Raw genomic sequence first — 18,398 nt, forward strand, 5'->3', positions numbered from 1 at the left:
CTTTATAGTTTAGGTCTTTACAAATGGCTTGTCCGGCCAAAAGCTAAACTTCTAACTGGCTCTCTAATATACAATTGCTCCTAGAAAAATAATCATAAATTCTTTTACAAGTTCTCGGTTTAGAGATGCTCTCTTACAAAAGAATTTTACAAGGGTTTCCCACAAAAATGTGACTCCTTCTCTGGAAACCATTTGCTCGTTGCTTCATCCGCGAAACACTAATCAATGGAAGGTCCACTTTAGCTTTACCTTTGTCTGCAAGATTTTTCTTCGATCCTTGTGACTTTTGCAACTCTGAATCTCGCATTAACGGTACCTGTAAATGTTGTTGGCTACCTCTTGGAAAAGAGAGTATTATCATTGTATCTTCTTTGTAGGCCTTGTGTTGGTCTAACCACTGATGTCCAAGGATGACATCTGCAAGCATTTCCTTTGTAGGATTCACTTGAAACTTTCCCTGCTCTTCATGATTTTAAATGTTAAGGGTAGCAACCATCATGTAGCCTTACCCATGATTTTTATGCTACCTGGCTTGTCTTGATTAATCTCTAGAATACTCTGGATGTTGTCTACAACCATATTGCAATTTTCTTCTTTATCTAGTAGAGCATTGCATCTGACACTTGCTCCTTTTGTACTAATGAGAACTATAGCTATTCTCATTGTTGGTTCTATTGAAGATCTCTGTCTTGCTTTTGCTATGGTGTCATCTTGATCTAACTGAGTCTCTATGGATGGTAGCGTGAGATTTTGTTTTCCAATTTGACTTACATCATCTTATTCAACTGGCAATGTCTAGATCTTTGGACTTCCTGTTGTTTCCTTGTTGTTTGCAACCATATTCTTCTTAAATTCTAGCTTTGATGGTATTCTTTGCTCACTAGCTATCCTGGTTGCTTTTTGCTCTGATTGATCTTGACTTGCTATTGTCTGATTTGCTTTAAGCTCTTCTAAATTGTTGTTTGATGGAGATGGATAATCTTCAATAAGACCTGCTTTGATATCAGTCTCCATTTTAACTGTGCTTGAGGACTTTTTGCTGTTGTCCGCCAGTGACCAGTCTTGATCTCCATTATTTGTTGTTTGTGATGACTGCATCCTATTTGAATTCTGTATCTCTAACATCTTTTGGGCCATTGGCATTCCCATTATGATGTTGTTAGGCATATCTTTTGCTGTGATCACATGAAATTGAGCTATTATGATTTGTGAACTTACTTCAATGGTGGTGGAGATGATTCCCCAACATTCTGCTCATTTGTTTCCTGATATGCTCCCAAATTCAGGAGCATCTTCCAGCTGTGGTTGGCAACATCGTTTCCAAGTGCGAAAAGACATGAGGTTCTTGTCTAGCTAAAAAGCTAGCTTTACTTCACTTGACAGCTTTTCTTCGTTTTCCCAAACAATGTTGCACTTGATCGTCTCGGAATATTTTTGTGTATTGAGTGCTTTTGTTGTGGCAGTGTCCCTGAATTGACCTTTTTCTTCAACTTCTTTGCTTTGATCACCTGCTTCAATTGATGTTGACTCCATTGGCTGTAATATTGCACTTTTTTGCAATTGTTGAGCATTGTCTACCTACATCTGAGTAACCTTTGACCTTAAAAGATCCACTGTACTTTCTGGCAGAATCTATCTCTTTGGAGGAGATTTTGGTGGTAGCATTTGTGCAGCTTTTTGGACTTTAGCTCCCATTGACTTTGATTTTACTGTCACCTGTTCTGGCAGCTTGAGGCTTTGCATCATCTTCAGATAGTATTTGACTTCAGTCGTACCATCCATAGGGGTTTGTACAAGGTCATGATCTTACTGATATTCGTTACCATGTGCATCTTGATATTCATATTTGACCTTGATCACATGTAGCTGTTTGAACACTATGGGCTTTGTCGGATTTTGACTTTGATTTGTGGAGATCAGCTGAAACTTTTGTCCTTGATAATCTTCATAGAAGCATTTGTCTGCAGATTCTGATGTAAGCTAGGTCAATTGGAAACTTCCAACAACCATATGATCTTTCAATGGTTTCTACTTTAAAGGATTTTGTTGGCTAGAAGCTCTAGGGCTTCTAAATTGTGTAGCATTTCCTAGTATAAGAGCTGATTTTGATGGATTTATAGCTCCCCCCTTCCTAGGGTGATCACTAGAACCTGCTTCATTGTATGAGTTCAAAATTATTTGGCTCTGATTTAGTTTCACCTTTTGGGATTGTGAAGGTACACTTTGGGTAGCTCTGTTGATATTTGGCATATGTAATCCTTCTACATAGTTTTCTATGTATCTCCTTGAAACATGACAAATTACTTCCCAAGTCAAGCTATAGATTGCATCATCTTTGCCCTGATATTGTCTATCCCATGGGTCTCCTATGGTATGAGCTTCGGTGGTTTCAAGACCCAAGGCATCATAGATGCTAGAATCCCATCTATATCTATGACTGTTTTGGTCAAAGTATATGCTCGTTTGGTCACAACATTGAGGCTTGATTTCCAATGGAGGAGAGTTTGGCTCTGAATAGATTTCTGGGTTCACTCGGGTAATATCCTTCAGCTCTAGAGAGGATGGGCTATAATAGATTCTTTTCTTTGAAATGAACCATCCTTTCTGATCTATCATTGGGCGCACTTTTATGAGCTGATATGTGGGCCGTTCAAACACAGGTTGATCTTTTTTGTACAGTTTCCCATTTTGGTCTACATAGTGTGCATATGAATTATATGTGCCATACAATGCTAACATCATTCTGTTTGATGTGTCCCTTAGACTCGTGAATGATTGCACACTTGTGGCAGTGGATGCAAAATCATTTGCATACCTAACAACCCTTTCAACCTTTGTTGATATCTCGACACCTTTACTAAATTCATGCAAGAATTTGTTGTTCAAAGAATCAATTTTAAGCTTTTCAGGTGCATGTGCATCCTTATGCTGATTTTGAATGTGAAGTGTTTTTAATGGTGCTTCTAATGGTAATGCAAAATCATCCGATTCATTAAAAGCGATGAGTTAGATGCACTTACACCGAGATTCACATTTCCAATTTGATATGTACCTTGCTTGGTGGTTGATGTATCCCTATTGTTAGGATTTCTTGGACAATCTTCAGCAAAATGTCCACCTTTTTCTTCCACAATCTGAGTAATATGCCATGACTGGTGGTATTTCAACTGGCTCTATCATGTCAAGCTCTTGCTGAGAAGTTTCAACTTCTATGCTTGCCAAGTTGTCAGCATCTTCTTTCAAAACACTGAGCATCAAGATGTAGATTGCTCCATCTAGACCTTTGTATCGTCTTTGGCTCGGTTCTCCAATTAGACTGGCTTCAATTGGTTGATCTGTTTGATCTTGTAATTATGGCTCTCTATTATAGATCTGACCACTATAATCCATGTACAATGATCCTGATTGCATATGCACTAAATGGATGCTTGGCGGACTTGTGCAGATTTCAGGATAACCACTTGGGTTGACTTTTTGATCTTCTATCTGCACCTCATCTTTGAGCTTGCAATATCTGGCTCCACTAAAGCCTGTGAACATCTGGGAGTTCTCTGAATCTGGCTTTACCTGATAATAGGATCTTGGCTCCTATGCTGATTTTACTGCTCATAAGATACCTATGACCTTCTGTATCTACATACAAAACTTTTTCTCCATTGTATCCATATAGCTATAAAATTTGGCCTTGTGCATGTGTTGTCACTGCGACTAGCTACTGTACTTGAACTCTCGGATCAAATTGAGTCCATGTCGGCTTATTTTGTAAAAACTGTCTCTTACCAAATTTTGGTATTGATTACCAGAATTTCTTCTACTTGTACTAGCCTAATCTGCAATCGTATGCGAGTTGTACTCCTGCTTGTCCAATTAGAAGCTAATTGTCAATGCAATTGCTCGCACTTGCCAATTTCTAGCGTGCATGTTCACTTATAATTCCTTGATCGAATCGCGGCAACTCTGTCAAAATTTAGCTAGAATAATAATATTCTTGGCCAAATTAATTCAATCCCAGTTTCCAAGGAATCCCAAAATTTAGCTCAAAATTCTGAGCTTCGATGAATTTCAATTCTGATTTGTCAATTTTTTGCTTGATTCTGACAAAACTAGAAATTTGTCTCCCCCTCACTGCTTTGAGTCGATCTTTCCACTGGCTTATTCCAATTGTACTATTTCACTTTGTGTGGTGTAATTCTCGGCTTGCGGTGTTTGCTCCGTGTGCGGTACTCAGTCCGGCTTTGTTTTTTGCTTTTTTGATGCTTTGTGACTCGTTCTGGGTTTTTTATCCTCTCTCTGCATTTTCGACCAATTTTTTTGATTTTTTCTAATTATTTGTAAAATTTTAACTTTGTTTAGTGTTTTTTATGATTTTTTTGAAAACGTTTTGATTTTTTACTTTCTTTTGTGAATCTGTGAATTTTTAAAAAATTTTCATGAGTTTTAAAATTTTTGTGACTTATTGTGTTTTTTCTGGTCAGTTTTGAACTTTTTTGTGAATTTTCTTTTTTTTAAAAAAAAATTTGTGAGTTGTTATGAATTTTCTACTATTTTTATAATTTAATTGTGAGATTTTTTGGTTTTTTAAAGATTTTTTGTGAATTTTTTATTTCTTCTAGAAATTTTTAGAAGTTTTTAATTTTTATGAGTTTTTAATTTTGTAGTGATTTTTTTGATCAATTTTGAATTTTTATGAGTTTTCTAGGTTTTTCTAGCTTTTTTAAAATTTTTATGATTTTCTATGTGAATTTTATTTTTTGTGAATTGTTTTCTATATTTTCTTTTTTTTAAAGTAAATTTTTTCAACTCTTTTTTTAAAAATAATTTTTCTATTTTTTATAATTATCTAACTCTTTTTTTTATTTTTTATGGGTTTTTGTGCATTTTTATTGTTTTTATGATTTTTAATGGTTTTTTATTTTTTTGGACTAATATACAAATTAATGAAATGAAAGTGAAAACAAATTGAAATTGAAATGAAATTTAAAGGGAAAGACAATGAAATGAAATGAAATTAAAATGAAATTGAAACAAAATGAAATAAATCAATACAGAAGTCAATGACAAAAAAAAAGAGTAAAAGACAAAAGGCTCCACAGCAGCCGTTGAGGAAAGAGAGAAAGAAGACAAGTAGGCCCCCCCTTTTTTTTTTCAAAAATTTATAATGTCTTCTTGTAGCTTGTGTGTTGTGTGTGTCAGGGTGGGTTCACACATCACGAAGCACAAGAACGGTGACAACGAAAGCGGAAGAAGAAAGAAGAAGAAGATTATTTTAGCGTCGTAGGAAACTATCCCAAGAGACGTAAAGCTCTATCCGAGGAGGAAAGTCCATGCGCCGAAAGGCACGCTCGGGAATCGAGAAAAAGCCGAATTTAGGTTGAAAATTAGTCAAAACGCGTAAAATCACCCCAAAATCTAAAAAATTACAAAAATTATCCGAAAAATACCCAAAGTATCTGTATAAATTCTCCACACATTGGAGAATAGTGCAGCCAAATTAAATTGCACAAATCATATCAATTCAATTGCCAACAATTTTATCGATAAAATTAAGACTAGGCAATTAAACCGGCAAAATTACTGACAAAAATAGGTCCAAAATTGACGCAATTAGATTGTGTAAATCGCTGTTTTGAGCACAAAAACACAGAAATTAATCATCACACACATCATTTATGCAATCAAAACATTGAATTAACCATACAAACTAAACACTAAAAAATTGGCAGTTCTTACCAATCTTTAGGTGCGCACACAAAAGGGTTAAATTTGTCGGATTTGCAATGTGACTTCACAAATCATTAGTTGGGCATGAGCACAACACACATCAATCATCACAATTGAAAAATCATAACGCACACATTGATTTCTAGGTGCTCAAACATGGGCAAAATAGTGCACACACCTAAAATTAGCATACACACACACACTCAATTAGAATGCACATACACTTTATTTTAGTGCACACACACTTGAAATTGACCATCCAAGCATGCAATTAACTCAATTAGGCATCCAATTAGAAACACACATTCATCAATTAGCACTTGAAACTTATCAAATTCATGCGCCGCCAATTCCTAAAAATTTCGGCATTACTACGGCATAAAAATGAATAATCGCAAAATTTTCAATCCCTAACATCACATTGCATTGCATCAACATAGCATATATAGCATTACATTGCATCTCGGTGGGATATCTACACAATTTTGCACATCTCTAGATTCTAGGGAGGTTAAAAATACCACCTTAATTACCTTTCCGTTGAAGGTCAATTAAATGGTCGAATGCTCCAATCCTTCATAGCACATTATTAAGTTTGCAAAAATTAGTCAAATTAGCAAGGGGTTAGTGAGAAATTAGAGTGTGTAAACACACAATTGGCAAGATATGGTCACACATTAGGGAATAATGAGCAAAATGATTCATCACACACATCCAAAATCCACAAAAACATAAACACACAAATGAAATTAGTAGTGAAACTAGTGAGGGAACGCATTCAATTATGCCACAATTACACTAGCGTAGGCCATCGTCCCCGGTAGCAGCACCAAATGTTGGGGGTCACATCGTTGCAATAGCTCCAATGACCAACAAAATTATCAATCTGGAGGAATGAGCTACCCGGCTAGGGCATGGAGACACTCACATGATTAATGAGTTAATCATGGCAACACAAATGGTTAACTCTACGAGGTTCTTGGCCTATGGAGGAGCTAAGATGCAATGAAGGGCAATCCACATATCCACTTCTCTTTATCTCTAATCAACACAAACACACACACTACAATTGCAAGACGCACACAACACTAATTCTATCATGCAACACACTAATCATAAGCACACACACATAGAACTATCAAGCACCACACTCCAATCAAACCTACATGCACACACAAGCAAAAGAGGGCAATCACACAAGATTAGAGAGGGATTAACCGCTAATTAGTTAAGTTCTAATTAATCTAAGCATCATAGGTAGTGATAAGAAGTGTGAGAGTCTGGCATAGTGAGAGAGAATGAATCATTGATTAGTGTTAATCAAGTCTCATGAGCAAGGAGAAGCTCAAGGACTCCATAGCCACACACCTCAAGAGCTCTCACCAAAGAATGCTCTCAACAAATGAGCTTGAGAACCCTAATTTCTTTTACACACTGCTTTATATACTTAGGGTAAAAATATGCAATGTTCAGGTGCCCAAGGCCTGTAGGGCTCACCACTTACTGAATTTGCAACCTAGGCACAGTAAGTGACCTATTCTTTACAGCTTGGAACTCCCATGAGCCTGTAACACATTAAAATATTACGATGGCTTGAAATAAATCGAGAATTTACAATACGTGACCATTTTGGAAAAACATGGAAAATATGTAACTCCAATCTTTACTGCTTCTTTGCATTCATCATCAATGTGTATTCGTACGTCTTCAATCTTTAGCATCTTCTGTTAACTGAAGTTTACTCAGTTAACAAAAGGTTAAATTCACAAGCTGAAACTTGCAGTGGTGGGTAGAGGACATCAAGAAGATTTCGCATACCAAATTTTGTCAAATTATGAGCACATAGAATTTGTATGCGTATGATGTCTCAAGTGCCAAAATAGAGGTCAAAAGTTACATCTCAGCTCACAGAAGTGTTTGTCAGCATAAAAGAAGCCTAGTGACCAAGTTTCAATAAATTTGGGACAAATTTGGTCAAGATACAAAAATCCTTGGGCTTGAAACTGTTTTGAGTGTTGTTCCAAATGAAACTCATCAAAAATGCTGTAACGTTTGATAGACAAATTCAAATTGAGTTGGGTATACCTAGGAGAAAAGTTTGCGGGCAATATGACACACCTAGACCCAGGTTTCCTAAATCCAAACTTATACGGTACCTAGAACCAGTATCTAGAGGTCAAAAGACCACGCAGACTTGACTTTTAGGGACCTGACAAAGGGCCAAAGACGGTGTGGGCGGAATGAAACACACAGAATGCCTCTATAATGACCCGACACACACTCTTGGAAGGATACACACACACTACGGGGTACCACTTGGCTTACACAATCCACCTGGCCGAGACAAGGAACACACCTATGGAGTGAGAGGAGAGAGACTACCCATTTACCCACTCCACACACACACACACAACCAAAAATCTCAGCTCAAAAGAGGAGAACTTCTGATGTTAAGATACAAATGAGCTTGGGCCAACACCAATGGGCCAAATAGCTCACACAATATGGGTAAAATATGCCAGATACAATCACAAATAGGAGCAGAAGCTTTGCTCATAGAAGAAACTTACACAGCCAAAACAACAGAAAAACAGTGAGGAATTTGGAAAAATGGACATCGTCATCGCGCCTGGAACGGCCCAAAACCCTAGTCTACAATGTCAAAGTGCTCAAATCCGACCTCGGATGAGCAGTTTACGACCAAAACAGGCTCCAAAAACCCCAAAAACACAGTTGCAGTTGTTCCTCCTCTCTTCTCCACGTTTTTTCTAGTATTCTCTCAGTTTTTTCAGCTTCCAAACTTAGCTTTATTAGTTGGGCACCCTTGGACTTTTAGATGACCTCAAACGGACCCCGAACAGGCCAAAAACTGACCTCGCAATGCATAGTTGTCACCTTTTTGCATCATCCGCACACCTGGCACTCTGCTTTTCCTAATAAAGTGTCTTGCAACCATGTGAAGTGGTCCCAAAAGATGGTCCTCATGATGAACTTTCTACATAATTATCATAAGAAAACACCCACGTTTTGTCTGTACTTCTCCACGTGCAAATATTGACCCATTCGACCTCCAAACACCACTAGATGCCATCTGACGCGCCTGCTTACCTCATGTCGTAGGCCCGCAAATAGCTTTCTCAAGAAGTTTTACGTGCTACCAAATCCTCATTATTATAGAAAAAACACACTGGTACTGGTGATAGTGAAAATTGATGCACTATGTACATGATGTCCTACATGTACACATGTGGGCCCCACGTAACCACCTAGCTTGGGAAAATGGGCAATCCTTTATTCGATGCACCATGCATGTGTATGTACATATGCACAATCCCTTGCTCCAAAAAACTCCTGACATAATTTGCCCATCCCTTAGCCTGCTAGATCATTCATGATCAGCAGCAGCAGCATAAAGCGATATGAGACTTGCCGCATCACAGGGCTCCTCATCCCTTACATACATTACTTGTTCCAAAGACAGCTCATCTTGCTCCACCATCATTAACCTGGCAGGATATAATTTAAGATGCAATCCATTTACCCTTGACTTATGTAGAACCCCATCCAGGTTAGCCAACTGATATGTACCATTCGGAAAACAATCTACTACCTTGAAAGGGCCTTCCCACTTAATTTGAAACTTCTTTTGGAAGGTGTTGTCCAGTTTACTGTTGTAGCGCAAAACCAAGTCATGCTTCTTGATACCCTTACTTTTGACCTTTTCATTTATCTTTTCCAAAGCCCTATCTTGCATCTGCCCATAATGTTTCAATGCACTCATCCTATCCAGCTGAACCTCTTGTAACTGTAAGAGCCTCTCTTTGAATGCATCACTAGACGGCCCAAGTAGCTACTCTAGCATCTTTACTGCAGGCAACTCTACTTCCACAAGCAATAGTGCTTCCTTTCCATATACCAAATGAAATGGAGTAAACCCTATACCTGTCTTCACCGACGTACGGTAAGCCCATAATGCACTAGGCAATTCCAAATCCCAATTCTTTCCTTGGTGCTCTGTCACTTTTGAAAGAATTTGTACCAACTCACCATTGAATCTTTCATTTAAGCCATTACACTATGGGTAATAAGGAGTGGTATGCTGGTGCCTAATCTTCATCTTTGCGCATAAAAAGTCTAGCAGCTTAGCTCTAAAGCCTGGACCCTTATCTAAAAGTAGCTCAAGTGGCACCCCAAACTTGCAACATATTTCATCGTACACAAATTTTGCCACATCCTTTGCAGTGATCTGTTTTACTGCTATAGCCTTTTCCCATCTAGAGAGATAGTCCATTGCAGTCAAAATATAGCTTTTGCCCCTGCTTGTGATAACGGGCCTATTGCATCAATCCCCCACTTTTCAAACACATCAAACGCCATAATGGTTTCCCGTAGCTCTGGTTCAATACTCTCTTCCCAAATGCTTGACACCTATTGCAAGACCTACACCAATGGTGAACATCCTTGTGCAAACTAGGCCATACATACCCCTCTTGCAAAATCTTATGCAAGGTGATCTTTAGAGAAAAATGGCAGCCACATGCACCTTCATGATTCTCTTCCAACACTCTATAAAGCTCCTCCATCAAAGGTACACGTCTCAACACGAGATCAGCCCCTTTCATGTATAAGACATCACCAATCAATTTGTACCTGTATGCTCTACGCACAAAGCCATACTTCTTAGACTTCTGAATGTCCTTTGGAATGATTCATGTTAGCAAAAACTCCTTTCATGTATAAGACATCACCAATCAATTTGTACATGTATGCTCTACGCACAAAGCCATACTTCTTAGACTTCTGAATGTCCTTTGGAATGATTCCTATTAGCAAAAACTCCTCTTCTTGAGCCAAACTTTCCCGGCCATGATAAAGAGGTAAAGTGGTCCTCAACACAAATAACTCCCCAATCATGCTTTGAGCAGCTTCATGTGCTCTCCATTTAGAGAACGTCCAATGTGTCTGATGCTCCATGCTTCAAAATTTTTTAACAGGCCTTTAATTATGAAACACATTTCGTTAAATGAGGTGTTCTTGCTCTTCCACACACCCAGCACTTGCTTCACAACTAAAAAGGCATCACCTTTATACTCAACCTTTTAATCCCGTGCTTCAAGCAAATGTGTAATCCAGCTTCCAATGTAGCATATTCAGCCTCATTGTTACTATGCGCATCCAATTTGAACCCTCTCTTTCATACTAGCTTCCCCTATGGATCATAAAGTGCGATACCCCCTGAAGCTGCATCATGGCTCTTTCTGTATGAACCATCAAAGAACAACACATCTGCATTGCTGATCTGTGGCACTTCTTCAACTACCTTTCTCACCACCTCTTCCTTAACAATAAGGGGATTCTCCTTGTAGGTCAACAAATCAACTAGGGTAGCCCTTGTACTGTCTTCCACTAGAAAAGAGAACTCAAACTCTTGCAGCTCAATTACCCATTTCTTCACCACATTTGACATGTTAGTACCATTAATTAACCGTGGCAAAAAGGCATAACTTGTCAAGAAAACAAAAGGTCATGGTAGCAAGTAATGACGAAATCGTCGACAAGCAAATATTACATTGGCCATCACTAGCTCTACTTCCGAGAACTTTCTCTCTGCTACCAACTTCACTCGGCTTGCACATTACACTGGCCTCATATAATGGCTGCCCTTCCCCTTTTGCAATAGCATGGCTGCAATGGCATCATCCCCTATTGATGGATTTACATAAAACACTTTCTCCCAATCAGGAGCCTGCATGGATGACAACCCCCCTAACACCTTTTGAAACACTTCTTCACACTTGTCATCCCATTGCAATGGATCATGCTTTGCCACTTCCTGTAATGGATAAAGAAGCTGCGAAGACAATGGAATAAACCGTGCCATGTACTTCCCTTTTTGTATAAAGGTTTCCAATTGCTTCATACTCGTAGGTGATGGAAGAAGAATAATAGACTTAACCTTATCTGAATCAGCCTCAATGCCATTTTTTGACACCATGTGGCCCAATAACTTCACCCTTGGCTGTACTAGATGACATTTCTTTGGATTTAGTTGTCTTCCACATTCATCATATCGAGTTAATACCATCTGCAACTTCTCATGGTGTTCAGCCCTACTGCTGTAGACATAGAAGTCATCCATAAAAGCTTTAACACAACTACCAATGAATGGTACCAACACCCAATTTTCTCTCTCTTGATAGAAAGATGGTCCATTTGACAACCCAAATGGCAATACCGTGTAACAATAGCAACCTCATGGCGTAATAAAAGCTGTCTTTGTGCGGTCTTTAAGAGCAATCTTCAATTGAAAATAGCCTGAAAAAGCTACCTCTCATAACCAAGATCTGATCACTGAATGGAAGAGGATATGGGTTCTTCTTAGTGGCTGCCTTTAAGGGCTTAAAATCTACACAAATCCTCCACTTTCCATCCTTCTTTGGACTGACTACTATTGGACTCACCCATTATGTGGTCTTCACAGGGACTATGAACCTTGCCTTTAATAACTTGTCCACCTCTTCTCGCAAGGCGTTCATCTGCTCTTGACCCATCCTTCTTAGCTTTTGCCGCACTGGCTTAGCACCTTCTTTCAGCTCTATATGCATCTCTTCTCCTTTGAACCCTCTAATCTCTTCATATGAAGTAATGAACAAATTAGGAAAACTAGCTAGCATGTGCAAATATATCTCCTTCTCCATAGCTGAGAGGTCTCCACTGATCATTTGTGTCATCAATTCCTGCTTCTTGGACAATTCAAACTCTCTCTGGCTCTATCTCCATTGGGTTAACCATCCTCTTCCGTTGTCGCTTTATCTTAGGCACCATCTCTATAAGCTGCCCAAAAGTAACATCGGCTTTCCTGCTTTTCAGATCCTCCTTCAAGTCATAGATTAATTTCCCATCCCCTAGTGGAAAATCTGAAACATGAAACTTGCGACGAGCCCTTCTTTTTATCTTGGCCTTGACATCCTCGCCTTCGTGGCTCTTTCCCTTCTTCTTACTAGGACCTGAGGCACTTCTTCCTTCCTTTTCCTCTGTGGTCCTCTTCCCAATAAGCATCACTAATGTATCCTCTAGCTTTGATGCCTTCTCCAAGGTGACTACACTTAGCACTTTTGTCTTTCCCTTAATTAGCTAGTCACTGGGCTAGTTGAGCCAAAAAAATAAAAAAAATAAAAAATATAAGTATAGTATGGTCCATTTGTGTGTAAATATTTTATTGTATATAGGGCCTAAATAAAATGATTTTTTATAATTATTTTGGTATTTATTTAAATATTTATACTTAGGTGTGTGTTATTTATTTTATGTACATTGACTCATCATGACCATATTTTTTCTTACCATTTTGCATACTCTTTATTCCATATGAAAATAATTTCATGCAAGCTTCTCTTATTTTTGGTGTAACTCCATCCAAATAAAAATCCAAAAAAACTAGTTTTATTTATGTGTATATTTTTTCACTATTGTCATTTTTTCCTTCCTACATCTATTCTCTATTACTCTCATAAATTAGACCACAAAAAATATTCATCTTTTTATGGCAGACTTATAATGAGAGATTTATTTTGACCCCTTTATATTTTTTCCACCTAGATTATTTATATTTGACATGTACATATTTTTTTAGACCCCTCAATATTTGATTTTCTTAGTTGTACTATTCACTTATATCATGATCTCAACAATATCTTCAATTATAGACCTACCAAATAAGGTCAAGGGTATGTGGAATGCATGCATGCACCATGGGGAGCTCAATCTTGGAGGTATTCAAAAGAATCATCCAAAGAAGGACCTCACAAGGACCTTGTGCAGTGGAAAAAACAGTCGGTTTTGCTGAATTTTTAAAGATCACATGCTCCCCGAATTTGAAATAGTGATACAAACAAAAGTTGTAGCTCGTGAGCTGAACTTTCACCTCCAAGTTTTTCATATTTTTTTGAGCTACGAGCTGTGAGCTATGATTTTATTAGTGGACCCCAGTTTGCCCATGCTATGCAGCCACACTCCCTCTTCCACTTTATCATTTTCCTCTTTCATACACACTTCTCCTTGTCCTTCCCACTCCCAAACTTGCAACTCCCATGTCCTAATTCACCCTCTTCACCATTTCCACATCTCTCACACCTCCATAGCCTTCATCCTCCATTTCTACACCCTATGTGTCCCCCTTTCTCTCTACATATATGTCCATATTACCATACTCTCTTGAGCTTTGTAAAGAAATTCAAAAAATCAGCAAAAATCCAAGGATAACCTTTGCAAATTAAGGCTTTTATCATGAATTTTCCAAGGTTTGAAGATAGCATAGCTTCATCGACACGCGGTACTTCGCCATGCTGACCGCTTCTTCTACCGGTGCTGTAAAGAGGTGAGTGTCAACTTCTTAAAAGCTTCAACCTCTCTTTACAAGCTTATCCCTTCTCTAACTTTTCTCATCATATATCTCACCATTTGGTGAATGATTTTGTAAATATTTTTTAGTGATAATTACTAACTACTAACCACTAACCTTATTGTAAAATGCACCCTCTACTCGAGTAGGCACTCCCAAATATTCACTCAATCCTCTCTCCTTTCATCCTCAATAATTCTCTTCCCTTGAGCCCACATCCATGTGACTCAAAGGACAAGAGAGACCCACCCTTATTAAAAAAAAATAAAAATATGCATAATCTTTTATTCCTTCAAATAAACTTGATTAGGCTTAATCCTAATCGGGGCTTCTAAAACCTATAAATAGAGCCCTTCTCTCCCTTGTAAATCATCACATGATCACACTACACCACACCATTCTCAACACATAACACACCACTCTTCAAGCCTAGTTGTGTAGAGTGTGTGCATCGTGAGTGCTCTATTCCATCATTACACATAGGTGCATGGAGAAGCTTGACGTTAGTTATGCCATCTTGAGGAGTGGAGTGTATGCCATACTCTTCACCACACTTGTAGCCTACTCTTGTGCATAAATAAGATTTATAGTTTTGGGTGAAATTGTATGCTGCAACTACGACTCTTCTCTCCAAATTGACTTAATAAGTTGGCTCATCCGGTGGTTGAAGGTATATTTTCCTTGAAGTTTGTTGTGCTATTTCATGCTTGGTGGTTTGAGGGCTTGTTGAATTGTTTGCCAAAACTTTCAATTGTAAGAGGGTGCTCGGTGAGAGGGCTCCCGTGACCCTAAGACAATTTGTGTATTGGCAACAAGGTCAAGTTTTGTGTTGTCTCTCTATTTCTCATCAAGCTTTGTGTGCATCTAGTGTTTAAGGCTAAGACTGAGTTGCTCAAGTTGATTTGTGCGCTTTACCTCTCTCTAGCGTAGTGAATGTTTTTGTTTGGTGTGTGTGGCTATCTTGCGTTTCCCTCTCTTTGTGCGTTTGAGTACAAGGAGATATCACGTGCGTCCTAGTTCACATCTACAACTAGGTGGTGCCCCTTTTCTTGTTTGGTTTCTGGCTGTGGGTTGTTGTTGTCTCTAATTTTGCTTGCCCCAGCCCTAATTGAGCAGCACGGGAGCCTCGAAGGGTGTTTAGAGGCCGCTCTTCTTGTTGCCCGCCCTGGACCGCCTCAAATTGGTGCCCCCATGGAGGAACGGTTGTATATGTTTTGTGTAGGCTCAGCCTTTAGCATAATCAAGTAGCTTGCATGAATCACGAGAATTTGTATGATCCCTTCATTCCCATTGCAAGGCAAAAGGTACACATAATTGTTAGTACTAAGTTGCAATTTCAATTTGTAATTCGTAGAATTTTAGGTCCTCTTAGGTTGGCAGAGATAAATGCATCAGTAAATCCTTTTATTTTGCCTCTCATTAGGTACGACCTTAGTTTGGACGTCTATATTTTTGTTTTGTTTTAAGAATAAGGTCATGCATAGACAATGGATAATGGCCCAAGAATATAGGTTTTCCCCTTTCATTTCACTCCACACATTAGAATAAACATTGCAATTAGTAGAAAAATCCATTTTCAACAACGTATGGTGTTCATGTTTGGTGCCCAAAGAGTAGGAGAAATTCTCACATCACCAACCCTGTCATCCTGCCTCTTATTGATTATCATAGGTCATTTGATGTGAATATTTTTATTTTGTTCTAGAATAGATTGCAATTTAGAAAACATTACTGTGTAAATTTTTTAAGAAAGAAAAACAAAAACGTGTTGTCACTTTGAAACCGATTCAATGGTGGCCCAACGCCAAATGTCCGGATATCCTCTTTTCTTTGGAGAGCCTGAAGAGGATGCAGAATTATTTTTAGCAAATTTCAAGATGTCTTGTCGTATCAAGAGGATAGTAACTGATCAAGAACGCGTAGAGATGTTTGAAGTGGTCCTTAGGAAAGATGCTAGCACTTGGTTTGACTCCTTGCCTGAGGAAGTTAAAGGGAATTACACGGAAGTTGTGAATCATTTCAAGAGATACTTCTTTGATCCCCAAAACACTCAAAAACTATGGCAAGACATTGTTCCTCATAAGCAAAAAGACTTAGATGACTACTACTTGTACAAGCAAGAGTTTCTACGTCTTTGGGCTCTATGGATACGAAATGTTGCTAACCCTGGTGATGGTGCAAAATTTCTAAAGAAGGAGAAGTTCATATCCGGACTCTTTCCTGACCTTAAGGTAAAAGTTGAGGCGGGTGCACCTGCTACCTTTGATGCAGTTGAAACTAGGGCTTCTGAGAAATATAGAAAACTCAAGAGCCTAAGGGGTGAGGTTCCAATAAAAGGTCTTAGACCCAAAGGTAAGTCACAAGCATCAACATCTAGGGAGCTTTCTGAGGTAACGGCGGAAGTGATTGAGAAGTTAAATGAATCTTGAAGCAGCTTGTCAATTCACCTAGCAGAAGCTGTAGGTCCAAAGGGACAAGCAAAGAAGTCTGAAGAGCGAGATGCACGACCTAGGAGATTCTTGCAATGTTGGAATTGCGGTGAGTCTGGACATGGGATGTATAATTGTCCTTGGCCTCGTGGGGAGCCATGGAGACCTAACTTGAATTACCCAGTGATGAATGCAACAGAAGGAACTAGTCAGCAACCACGGCTTCTACAAAGGCCAAATGGAGCAAGACCACCTCCACAAGGAGTGGAAGGAGTTCCACCTTTTCCAGACCCAAATGTGCATGTGGTAGAGGTGACAAACTCAAATGAGGTTGACATGGAAGAAAATGGCATTAAGCGTGGCCGAGGAAAAGGTAAAAAGAAAGAAGGTGTCACATCACAGAGTGACCATGGATGAGGCAAGAAGGCAAAGGAGACCAAGGAAGCTAAGAGGACTCGACGTCGTATCAATCTCCAAGACTTCCCTCTTGGACATGGTATGGATCCATACAACCTGTTGGAAGATATGCGAGGTAAGGGTCCTGATATTTCATGGCCTCAGTTTCTTGCATTATGCCCACAAGTTAGGAGGGATTTAAAAAAGGCAGTTAGCACTAGGAGAAAGGTAAAAGAGAGTGTGCCTGTTGTAAAAATTACACATGCTGGAATTAATGAGGATATTACACCTCTGCTAGATTGTTACATCAAAGGAAGATTGGTTAGGAAAGGTCTAGTGGATGGGGGTGCACAAATTTGCATCATGACAGAAGGACTCATGCAAAAACTAGGCATGCACATCCATGAGACGCCTGAAATTAAAGTCAAGATGGCAAACAATAGCAAAGCTAGGTGTGTAGGCATTTGTAAAAATGTCTTTGTGGAGGCCTTTGGCATTAAGAAGGCAATGGATTTCTATGTCATGTCTACCAAAGGAAATGGTTACCCATTTATCCTAGGGAGACCATGGCTAATGAAAATGCGAGCTTTGTAGGATTGGGAGAGTGGAAAGCTAATTTGTAGGAATGACAATCATAAGAAAGTTGTCTTTGACATCAAGGAGCAACGCCAAGAGGAGCTCCATGAAGAATCATCTCAAAGTGAGACGGAGGAAGGCTGGACCGATAGCACTTCAGAAGGAGAAAGTAGCGGCAGCATTACTGAAGAGGAGTCTTCCATCAAAGTCATGGGGGTAAGGTTTAATCCAAACAACCAAGAGACCTCTTGCCCAGGTTTGGAAGAGGTAGGTTCCCAAGAAAACAAAAAAGTGGAAGATGAAAGAATGCTAGAAGGTATGTTATCTACAACACTTACAAAGGATGAAAGAGAGGAGCTCAAAGGTGTGTTAAGGAAATTTCCTAGGCTTTTTGCTAAAGACTACACCGATGTGCGTGGAGTAGATGCTGTTCAACACAAAATTGAGTTGAAGCCAGAGGCCACACCGAAGGCTCAGAAGCTACGAAGGCTAGGAGTCATCAAGGAGCACGCTTTACTCAAGGAGGTAAGAAAGCTTCTAGCAGCAGGTTTCATTTATCCAGTGGAGAATTCGGAGTGGGTCTCTCCTGTTGTTGTCACTCCTAAGAAAAATGGCAAGTGGAGGGTGTATGGATTACCGTCCACTTAATGAGGCAACAAAAAGAGATCGCTTTCCCCTCCCATTTCAAGATGAGATACTAAATGAGGTAGCTGGTCATGAGAAGTACATTGTGTGTGATGGCTACTCGGGTTACTTTCAAATAGGTATCGCATTGGAAGATCAGTTGAAAACAACCTTCATCACTCCTTGGGGTTGTTATTCTTTTAGAGTCATGCCATTTGGACTGACAAATGCTCCTGCAACTTTCCAATGCT

This window comes from Adiantum capillus-veneris, chromosome 15, assembly GCF_014529385.1.
Source record: "Adiantum capillus-veneris isolate H3 chromosome 15, ASM1452938v2, whole genome shotgun sequence".
NCBI classification, from domain to species: domain Eukaryota; kingdom Viridiplantae; phylum Streptophyta; class Polypodiopsida; order Polypodiales; family Pteridaceae; genus Adiantum; species Adiantum capillus-veneris.